This window comes from Colobus angolensis, unplaced genomic scaffold (assembly GCF_000951035.1).
Source record: "Colobus angolensis palliatus isolate OR3802 unplaced genomic scaffold, Cang.pa_1.0 Scaffold6, whole genome shotgun sequence".
In the NCBI taxonomy this organism is placed as follows: Eukaryota; Metazoa; Chordata; class Mammalia; order Primates; family Cercopithecidae; genus Colobus; species Colobus angolensis.
This window is the reverse complement of record NW_012119598.1, coordinates 6,294,358-6,305,989: the sequence shown is the minus strand read 5'-3', so window position 1 is coordinate 6,305,989 and position 11,632 is coordinate 6,294,358.

Here is an 11,632-nt window from a genome sequence, read left to right as displayed (position 1 = left end):
TGACGAGTTAATGGGTGCAGCACACCAATATGGCATACGTAACAAACTTGCACGTTGTGCACATGTACCCTAGAACTTAAAGTATAATAAAAAAAAAAGAAAGAAAGAAAATCTTCTGTGAATATAATAAATTTCTCATGACCAAATCTTGTTTGTTTACGGAACCAGGGTATGAGGAAAATGGAATTCCCTACTCTGAGCCCTCTGCTTATAGCAGTGCCATGCTCCAGAAAAAGAAAAAAAAAGAAGTGGGGCCTTTAAGAAGTGATTAGACTATGAGGGTTCCTTCTTCCTGCATGGAATTAGGCTTGGTAGATGAAGTTCGTCCCTTTTGCCCTTCAGCCTTCTGCTACGTGAGGACACAGCATCCTCACCTCTGGAGTATACAGCAATAAGGCACCATCTTGGAAGCAGTGACTGGATGGCCATCAGACAATTGAATCCACTGGCACCTTGATCTTGAACTTCCCAGCCTCCAGAACTGTGGGAAAATTAATTTCTGTTCTTTATAAATTACCCAGTCTCAGGTATTTCATTTATTTTTTTAAATTTTTAAACTTTAACTTTTTGTAGGTACATAGTAGGTAAATATATTTCTGGGGTACATGAGATGTTTTGATACAGGTATGCAATGTGTAATAATCACATCATGAAGAATGGGGTCTCCATTCCCTCAAGCATTTATCCTCTGTGTTACAGACATTCCAATTATACTCTTAGTTATTTTTAAATGCACAATTAAATTATTAGTCTCGGGTATTTTGTTGTAGCAGCACAAATGGACTAAGACAATGCATTTGTAAGAAGAGATATGTGAGAGATAATCTCCCTTGGACATGTGAGGACATAGTGAGAAGTTGGCTGGCTGCAACCTGAAAGCAGGCCCTCACTAGAACCCAATCATGCTGTCACCCTGATCGCAGACTTCAGCCTCTAGAATAGCAAGAAATAAATTTCTGTTGCTCATCAGCCACCTGGTGTATGGTAGTTAGTTTCAGTAGCTTAAACTGACTAAGACAGCATTTATACTTAACTGTATAATTACATATATTTAAGCATCACTACAATAGAAATATTTTTATTCAGTTAGCACCCAGGAGGGGCATGAGAATTTTCATTCTTTGTAAAAGGCCAGTCCTTAGTAAGTCTCTACCTGCTTTCATGTGATAAGGACTCTGAGTCTGAGGCAAGAAAATGACTGGGCCCTGCTCCCTCTGGGGTGGGGGACTAAAACCTGTTCAGAATGTGTCTTAGTCTGTTTCGTGCTGCCATAATAGAATACTAGAGACTGGGTAATTTATAAAGGAAAGAAATTTATTTCTCACAGTTCTATAGGCTGGGAAGTCCAATATCAAGGTGCTGGCATCTAGGGAGATCCTTCTTGCTGTGTCATCCCATGGTTGAAGGTGGGAGGGCCTTCTTGCTGTGTCATCCCATGGTTGAAGGTAGGAGGGTCTTCTTGCTGTGTCATCCCATGGTTGAAGGCATCACATGGTGAGAGAAAGGCAGAGAGAGGGAGAGAAGGGAAAAGAGCCAGACTTATCCTCTTATCAGGAACCCACTTTTTGGGATAATTAACCCACCCCCCTGCAAATGGCATTAGTTCATCCACAAAGGCAGAGCCCTCATGACCTTATCAACTCTTTTTTTTTTTTTTTTTTTGAGGCGGACTCTCGCTCTGTCGCCCGGACTGGAGTGCAGTGGCCGGATCTCAGCTCACTGCAAGCTCCGCCTTCCAGGTTTATGCCATTCTCCTGCCTCAGCCTCCCGAGTAGCTGGGACCACAGGCGCCCGCCACCTCGCCCGGCTAGTTTTTGTATTTTTAGTAGAGACGGGGTTTCACCGTGTTAGCCAGGATGGTCTCGATCTCCTGACCTCGTAATCCACCCGTCTCGGCCTCCCAAAGTGCTGGGATTACAGGCTTGAGCCATCGCGCCCGGCCCTTATCAACTCTTAAAGGTCCCACCTTTCAACGTCATTGCACTGGGGATTAAGTTTACAACACATGAATTTCGGGGAACACATTCAAACCATAGCTACACACTTAATTATTCCATACAGGATTTAGAAGCCTTGGCTGGCATTGGCCTGTCAGACTCTACATCACAGGTCTGAGAGCTCAGTGGTGGTTGTAGCTTCCCCAAACCATCTTTATAGTCATGATCAAATTCATATATCCCACCCAGAACTGTCCCCTGAGCTCCAGATTTACATTTTGAGGCATGTACTCAACATCTATTTTTGGACATCTCAAGCTTAACACACCCAACAAGTGCCTAAGTCCTCTCCTTCCCATTTACAAGGACACTCTCTGATATGGTTTGGCTATGTCCTCACCCAAATCCCAACTTGAATTGTATCTCTCAGAATTCCCATGTGTTGTGGGAGGGACTCAGGGGGAAGTAACTGAATCACAGGGGCTGGTCTTTCCCATGATATTCTCGTGATAGTGAATGAGTCTCATGAGATCTGATGGGTTTATCAGAGGTTTCCGCTTTCACTTCTTCCTCATTTTCTCTTGCCACTGCCATGTAAGGAGTACATTCACCTTCCACCATGATTCTGAGGCCTCCCCAACCATGTAAAACTGTAAGTCAAATTAAACCTCTTTTTCTTCCTAGTCTTGGGTATGTCTTTATCAGCATGAATATGGACTAATACAGTAAACCGGTACCAGTAGAGTGTAGTGCTGCTGAAAAGATAATCCTAAAATGTGGAAGCAACTTTGGACCTGGGTAATAGGCAGATGGTTGGAACAGTTTGGAGAGCTCAGAAGAAGACAGGAAACTGTGGGAAAGTTTGGAACTCCCAGAGATTTGTTGAACGGCTTTGGCAAAAAAACTGATAGTGATATGAACAATAAGGTCCATGCTGAGGTGGTCTCAGATGGAGATGAGGAACTTGTTGAGAACTGGAGCAAAGGTGACCCTTGTTATCTTTTAGCAAAGAGACTGGCAGCATTTTGCCCCTGCCCTAGAGATTTGTGGAACTTTGAACTTGACAGAAATGATTTAGGGTATCTGGCAGAAGAAACTTCTAAGCAGCAAAGCATTCAAAAGGTGACTTGGGTGCTGTTAAAGGCATTCTGTTTTAAAAGGGAAACAGCATAAAAGTTCAGAAAACTTGCAGCCTGATGATGCAATAGAAAATAAAAACCTGTTTTCTGAGGAGAAATTCAAGCCGGCTGCAGAAATTTGCATCAGTAGCAAGAAGCCTAATGTTAATCCCCAAGATCATGGAGAAAATGTCCCCAGGGCATGTCAGAGACCTTCAGGGCAGCCTCTCCCATCACAGGCCTGGAGGCCCAGGAGAAAAAAGTGGTTTCATGGGCTGGCCCCAGGGTCCCTGTGCTGTGTGCAACCTAGGGACTTGGTGCTCTGTGTCCCAGCCTCTCCAGCTGTGGATGAAAGGGGCCAACATAGAGCTCAATTTGTGGCTTCAGAGGGTGGAAGCCCAAAACCTTGGCAGCTTCCATGTGGTGTTGAGCCTGTGGATGCACAGAAGTCAAGAATTGAGGTTTGGGAACCTCTGTCTAGATTTCAGAAGACTTATGGAAAAGCCTGGATGCCCAGGCAAAAGTTTGCTGCAGGGGCGGAGCCCTCATGGAGAACCTTTGCTAGGGCAGTGTGGAAGGGAAATGTGGGGTTGTAACCCCCACACAGAGCCCCTACTGGGGCATGCCTAGTGGAGCTGAGAGAAGAGGGACACCATCTTCCAGACCCCAGAATCGTAGATCCACCAACAGCTTGCACCATTTGCCTGGAAAAGCTGCAGACACTCAATGCCAGCCTATGAAAGCAGCCAGGAGAGAGGCTATACCTTACAAAGCCACAGGGGCAGAGCTGTCCAAGACCATGGGAAACTGCCTATTGCATCAGCTGGATGTGACCTGGATGTGAGACCTGAAGTCAAAGGAGATCATTTTGGAACTTTAAAATTTGACTGCCCAGCTGGATTTCGAACTTGCATAGGGCCTGTAACCACTTTGTTTTGGCCAATTTCTCCCATTTGGAATGGCTGTATTTACCAATTAACTGTGCCCATATTGTATCTAGGAAGTAACTAGCTTGCTTTGATTTTAAAGGCTCATAGGTGGAAGAGACTTGACTTGTCTCAGATGAGACTTTGGACTGTGGATTTTTGGGTTAATGCTGAAATAAATTAAGACTTTGGGTGACTAATGGGAAGGCACGATTGGTTTTGAAATGTGAGGACATGAGATTTGGAGAGGCCAGGGGTAGAATGATATGGTTTGGCTGTGTCTCCACCCAAATCCTCAACTTGAATTGTATCTTCCAGAATTGAGGGGTCTGGGGGAGGTAATTAAATCATGCAGGCTGGTCTTTCCCATGCTATTGAATAAGTCTCACAAATCTGATGGGTTTATCAGGGGTTTCTGCTTTTGCTTCTTCCTGATTTTCTCTTGCTGCTGCCATGTAAGAAGTACCTTTCATCTACTGCCATGATTCTGAGGCCTCCCTAGCCACGTGGAACTGTAAGTCCAATTAAACCTCTTTTTCTTCCCAGTCTTGGATATGTCTTTATCAGCAGCATGAAAACAAACTAATACACCCTCCTTGGCCAAACCTGAGTCAGGCTCTACTCAGCTCTCTTCTAGATTAGGCCTCATCCTCAGCATGCCAAGCCCAGGTTGGTGGGAATCTCCCCACTCTTGATACCTAACCAAGTTCCTTTTGGTAATTTTCTGTCCAGTGACCCCTCACCCTGTGGGCCATAAATTCATGGCTGCCCCTGTTGCATTAGGACTTGAGTTCAGTCTCCTTCCCCATTGCAATAGTCTGGAAAAGAGTCTTCCTGGCCTGTTAAACTCTGTCTGGTGTAATTTTTCTTTCACATCACCTCCACACCCACCCCCAAAACTCATGCACCTCCACCTTTTTCTGCCAGACACCCAGATGCATGGGCCCTAAAACACAGGTGTCATACTTGATGCCACCCCTCCCTTATTCTTTGCATCCAATCAACCCATCTCAACTCTGTGCACTTCTCCCTCCCTAGTCCCAGTCACCCTGACCTCCAGCCCCCATGACTACAGCCTCCTCCAGCTGGTCTCCCATGTCCACTTTTCCCCCCTTGAGTCTATTCACACAAAGCAGCAAGACTGAACTGCTTAGGTGACAAATCAAACATGGCTCGCTCTTTCTCAAACCTTCCAAGGGCTTCCCATTTCTCTGAAACTGAAATCCAGACTCCTCACCTGGCTGCAAGGCCCTTCTCCCCAGCCTCATTGCATTGCCTCTTCCTGGTCCCTCTGCTCCAGGGGCCACACTGATGGGTCTTCTGTTTCATAATCACCCATCTCTGCCTCATCTCGGGTCTGCCCTTGGCCAGGATGATGTCTTCCCCTCAAGTGGGTCCTTCTCATCCTCTGGGTCTCAGCTTCAGTGTCAATCTTCTGAGACACTCTCTTGACCAATACCCCTAAAATGCAACCCCTGCCACTCTGGTTCAGGCCTATGCTCATTTTCTTCACAGCCCCCACTACAATTGCACATAGTTATTTGCCTGCCTATCTGTCTTCATGTTTCCCTCCCACTGGCATGTAAGCAACATAAGGGCAGGGCTGTGACATTGTTGTTGACAGTGACGCCACCTTCACTTGCCTAGGACTGCACCCAACATGTGGCAAACTCTCAGTCAAAACACACTGAATGACCTGAGTTAACCTTGAGTCGACATTGACCTCTCCTGTAAGCTCTTCAGTCACAGAACAGCCCCCTGCGGACCAGGAGGTGGCTTTCCTGATGGGGCCCACAGTATTGCCTACTCCAGACAAGCTCCTGCCCTCTACGTTGGCACAACCAAGGCTGGCTTGAGGCAAGGAAACACATATTGTTTATGTTGGCCTCAAAGTAGCATTAAGCGTTTTTTGTTTTGTTTTTTGTTTGTTTGCTGTTTGTTTTTTTGACAGAGTGCCGCTCTGTCACCCAGGCTGGAGTCCAATGGCATGATCTTGGCTCACTGCAATGTCTGCATCCTGGGTTCAAGCAATTCTCCTGCCTCAGCCTCGCAAGTAGCTGGGGTGACAGGCGCATGCCACCACATCTGGCTAACTTTTTTGTGTTTTTAGTAGAGACAAGGTTTCATTGTGTTAGCCAGGATGATCTCTATCTCCTGACCTTGTGATCCGACCACCTTGGCCTCCCAAAGTGCTGGGATTACAGCCGTGAGCCATCACACCCAGGCAGTAGCATTAAGTGTTCTTACATTTTATGTCACAAAGTGGCAGGGGTCCCATGACATGACATTGAACATTGTGTGGGCCATGGGCAGATAAGCTTGCACCAGAGCCCATGGCAACCATGACTTCTGAGAAGCTGAAGTGCACATTTGGGAAATTTAAGACGTCTTCAATACAACAACAGAATTTCTCTATTTCCATCAAAGAAGGTCACTAGGAATGAAATTAAGCATAAAAAAGGAGTTAGGGTTTTATTTGTTTATTTATTTTTTTTCATTTCAGCTTGTAATTAAGCCATCAGGTAATGGTATTTTACTGAAAGTGGCTGCTGTATGTCCCTCTGGTGCCTGGGGTTTCCTGCTCAGGCTTCCCTTGCAGACCCACAGGAGGCAGGAGGAGGCTGCTCAAGAAATTCTCATTGCATCAAAGCACAGCCTCACCCTCTTTAGGCCGAGCAATTTCAAAGCGTGGACATATCAAAGGGAACGAGGGCTGAGTGAAATCCTGGAATAGACGAAGGGGGACACAAGCTCTGGTAGACACCCAGTGACTCGTGCAGGAAACAGAAGATGAGGTACGGGAGCATAAAGGCACTCTCTTCTGATGGCTTCCATCTCCCAGGAAAGTTGGGAACGGGAACCAGCTCCCCTCGAGTGAGAGCAGGAGGAAGGAATATTGGAGGCTCCAGGACAGGGGAGTGTGAGCTGATATCCAGGAAAAGGGGGCACCTGCTGATGAAAAAACTGCAGTGGCATTGGCTGGAAATAATTAGGGGCCACTGAGGTTCAGTCAGCAATGCAGAGTGCCACCCATTGGCATTGGCTGGGCTTTTCCTCCAGGCTCTTTGGGTTCACACGTGTAGGTGGGTGCAGAGATGCAGACACCAGGGGACAGATTTTTCCAGGCAAGCATGAGAGCGACAAGCAGGGCAACTGAGTTGTAAGTATTTGCCAGGGACTGGTTAAAATGATGGAATGTGGCTTTACAGTTTCAGGTTTTATGTTTAAGTCTTTAATCCAATTTGAGAAAACATAGGGAAAAAGCTTATTGGTATTAGCCTTGACAATGATTTTTAGACGTGATCCCAAAAGCACAGGCAACAAAAGCAAACATAGGTGGGATTGCACCAAACTAAAAAGCTTCTGCACAGCAGAAGAAACAAAGAGTGGAGAGACAGCCTGTCGAATGGAATGAGATATGTGCAAACCATATATCCTATATGAGGTTAATGTCCAAAATATATAGGAAACTCAAACGACTCAACAGCAAGAAAGCAAATAACTTGATCAAAAATGCACAAGTCACCTAAGTGGACATTTCTCAAATGAAACATACAAATGACCAACAGGTTTGTGAAAAAATGCTCAACATCACTAATCATCGGGGAACTACAAATTAAAATGAGGTATCGCCTAACACCTTGAGAAAGGCTATTATCAAAAAGACCAAAGGCAGGTGTTGGTGAGGATGTGGAGAAAGAGAGACCCTTGCACTGTTGGTGGGAATGTGAGTTAGACCAGCCATTATGGAAAACAATTTAGAGGTTCCTCAAAAAATTAAAAATAGAACTGCCACGTGATCCAGCAATCCCACTACTGGGGATATATCCAGAGGAATGAAATCAGTATCTAGAAGACATATCTGCACGTCCCCGTTTGTTGCATTATTATTCACAGTAGCCAAGACATGCCATCAACCTGTAAGTGTGCACTGATGGACGAATGAACAAGGAAAATGTGGTATATGCACACATGTGATATATATACTCCACATCCTCACTAACACAACAGGATACTACTCAGCCTTAAACAAACATTTCCAACAAGATGAATGAACCAGGAGGACGTTCTGCTAAGTGAAATAAGCTAGACTCAGAAAGACAAACACTGCATGATCTCACTTACATGTGGAGTGTAAAAAAGTTGAACTTTGTAGAGGCAGAGAGTAGGATAGTGGTTACCAGTGCCCTGCGGTGAGAAGAATGGGGAAATGCTGGTCAAAGGGTGTGAAGCTTCAGTTAGACGGGAGGAGTGAGCTCTGGAGACCTATTGTACATCATGGTGGGTATAGTTAATAACAATGTGCGGTGTTCTTAAAAATTGCTAAGAAAGCCCGGGCGCGGTGGCTCAAGCCTGTCATCCCAGCACTTTGGGAGGCCGAGACGGGCGGATCACGAGGTCAGGAGACCGAGACCACCCTGGCAAACACAGTGAAACCCCGTCTCTACTAAAAAATACAAAAAACTAGCCGGGCGAGGTAGCGGCGCCTGTAGTTCCAGCTACTCGGGAGGCTGAGGCAGGAGAATCACTTGAACCCGGGAGGCGGAGCTTGCAGTGAGCTGAGATCCGGCCACTGCACTCCAGCCTGGGCGACAGAGCGAGACAACGTCTCAAAAAAAAAAAAAAAAAAAATTGCTGACAGTAGATCTTAAATGTTCCTCCTACAAAACATGACAGGTATGTGAGATGGCAGATGTGTTAATTGGCTTGATTGTGGTAATTATTTCACAATGTATATGTATATCAAAATATCATGTTGCTTGTCATAAATGTAAACTTTTTTTGTCAATTACACTTCAATAAAGCTGGGAAAAAAGAGAGTTCATTCAAATGAATGCCACATTAAATACACCCCACTATGTAATTTTTTAATGATGGAATATGGGGTCTTTTCATTATAAGTTCTTTTGTGGCATTTGATTGGTTACCATGTCCATGATTACTAATTTTTTTTTTTTTTTGACACAGAGTCTTCCTCTGTCGCCCAGGCTGGAGTGCAATGGCATGATCTTGGTTTACTGCAACTTGAGTAGCCGGGATTGCAGTCACCTGCCACCACGTCCAGCTAATTTTTGTAGTTCTAGTAGAGATGGGGTTTCTCCGTGTTGGCCAGGCTGGTCTCAAACACCTGACCTCAAGTGATCTGCCTACTTCAGCCTCCCAAAGTGCTGGGATTACAGGCGTGAGCCACTGCACCTGACAGTGATAATATTTTTTAAGTAGGAATATTTTTAAGTAGGAAAAAAATGTAAAGCAGATGCTGGTCAGATTAAGAATGAGCCGGTCCCAAGAGATAGTCCATGGAAGCACGCAGGAGTTCATCCTGCACCTTTGACTCCTGGGGCAAAGGAGTCACCGGGACACAGGGTGTGAGGAGCACCCCTAGAATCGCCAGCACTTCCAAATGGGTTTTCTGGTCAGAGTTTGGCTCTCCAGGGCACAGTTTCCACTCTTCCTAAGATAGAGTCCACTCCACTCTTAGGCAAAATATGAGTTAATATACCAAAGACAGGCAGGGGGCAGGGGGAGAGACTGTCCATCTGTGATGGGTTGGGTTGTGTCCCCCAAAATTCACTGCTGAAGTCTCGATCTTCTAAAGTCTTTATAGGGGTGGTTAAGTTAAAATGAGGCCATGAGGATCTGTCCTAATCTAAAATCATTTGTGTGCATGTGTATCTTCATTGCAGCACTACTCACAACAGTAAAGACATGGAATCAACCTAAATGCTCATTAATGGTAGACTGGATGAAGAAAATGTGGTGCAAATACACCATGGAATACTATGCAGCCATAAGAAGAACAAGATCATGTCCTTTGCAGGGACATAGATGGAGCTGGAGGCCATTATCCTAAGCGAACTAACATGGAACAGAAAACCAAATATCACATGTTCTCACTTGTAAGTGGGAGCTAAATGATGAGAACATAGAGGAGAATAATGCACACTGGGGCCTATCAGAGAGTGGAGGGTAGCAGGAGGCAGAGGATCAGGAAACATAATGAATGGGCACTAGGCTTAATATACCTGGGTGATGAAATAATCTGTACAACAAACCCCCATGATACCAGTTTACCTATGTGGCAAACCTGCATTTGTACCCAGGAACTTAAAATAAACGTTTAAAAAAGAGGCAATTAGGATACAGACATGTAGAGAAGGAAGTCCACAAGCCAAGGAGAGAGGCTGCAGGAGAATCCAAACCTGACACTTTGATCCTGGACTTCCAGGCTCCGGGTCTACGCAGCAACAACCTTCTGCTGTTTATGCCCCCAGTATGTGTAGCTTCCTTATAGCAACCCCAGCAAATGCATACATCATCCAGACTAGGTAGGCCATTTTTCTAAAATATTACTAAACTATGTCAAATATTTAAACACTGTTTTGTAAAATACAAGCTGAAGTGTTTGAACAACGTTTCCTCATTTGCACATTTATGCGCCAGTGAATTGCTGGTTGACATATTCATAGGTTTCAGCATATGGCATCCGGTGCATTTCATATATGTTTGGTTTCATCACACTGAATTCTGTTGTCACTTACGTTAAGTCCCCAAAAGACCTTTGCATGAAATGTTAAGGAGAGATCATGAAATAATGAAATCAGATAAGTAAACAATTGAATCTGGTGAATCCAACCAAAATTAAAAGTCATCATATTAGGGTTGCGTTTGTACTATTTGGAGTGATAGCAACGTATTATGGAATGAGACACAAGATGCATTCCTAATTATATGTGTCTGTGCATGTGTGTGTGTGCGCGCGTGTGTGTGTGTGTGCGCGTGTGTGTGCGTGCGCGCGTGTGTGTGTGTGTGCGCGTGTGTGTGCGTGCGCGCGTGTGTGTGTGTGCGTGTGTGTGTGTGTTGATGTATGAACTCTGGACCAAGAAAATGTTTTCTTAAATAACTATTTGAAGGCAAATAGTTCTTCAGTTAAATAGTTCTTCAAATAGTTAAGAAACTATTTAATAAATAGTTCTTCAAATAGTCAAGAAACTATTTAAAGTTTCTTAAAGAACTGTTGGAAAGTGGATAAGAACAGGCAGAAACGGGAAGAGTGTCCATCTGTAAGGGATGAGGATTTGCCTGGCTTTCCATTGGGGCTGATGTAGAAAGTAGAGCCTCTCTCACTGCCTTGAGGGCTCAGCAGAAGAGAAGGGATTCCTAAAAGGCTGGAAAACGAGGAGGGAAAGGAGCAGGTCAAAAGGAGCAAGTGAGCGCTTCCGGGGATGTTGTCTGCAGGCACTCAGAATGGTCCGGCGTTTGACATACCGTTGTAGGCTTTCCTAAAATACAGCCTTTAACAAAACTAGGCTGCCCTGAACCCCTGGTAATGGAATTGTTTACCTTCATACCAAGAAGGTTGGGAAAGCACCAAAATCTGCACGTGGCATGTGCCCAGGCAGACTTCGAGGGGTTCGCGCTGTAAGACCTAAAGTTCTTATGAGATGGTCCAAAACGAAGAAACATGTCAGCAGGGCCTATGGTGGCTCCATGGGTGCTAGGTGTGTTCGTGACAGGACCAAGCGTGCTTTCCTTATCGAGGAGCAGAACATTCTTGTGAAAGTGTTGAAGGCACAAGCACAGAGTCAGAAAGCTAAATAAAAAATGCAACTTTTGGCCGGACGCGGTGGCTCAAGCCTGTAATCCCAGC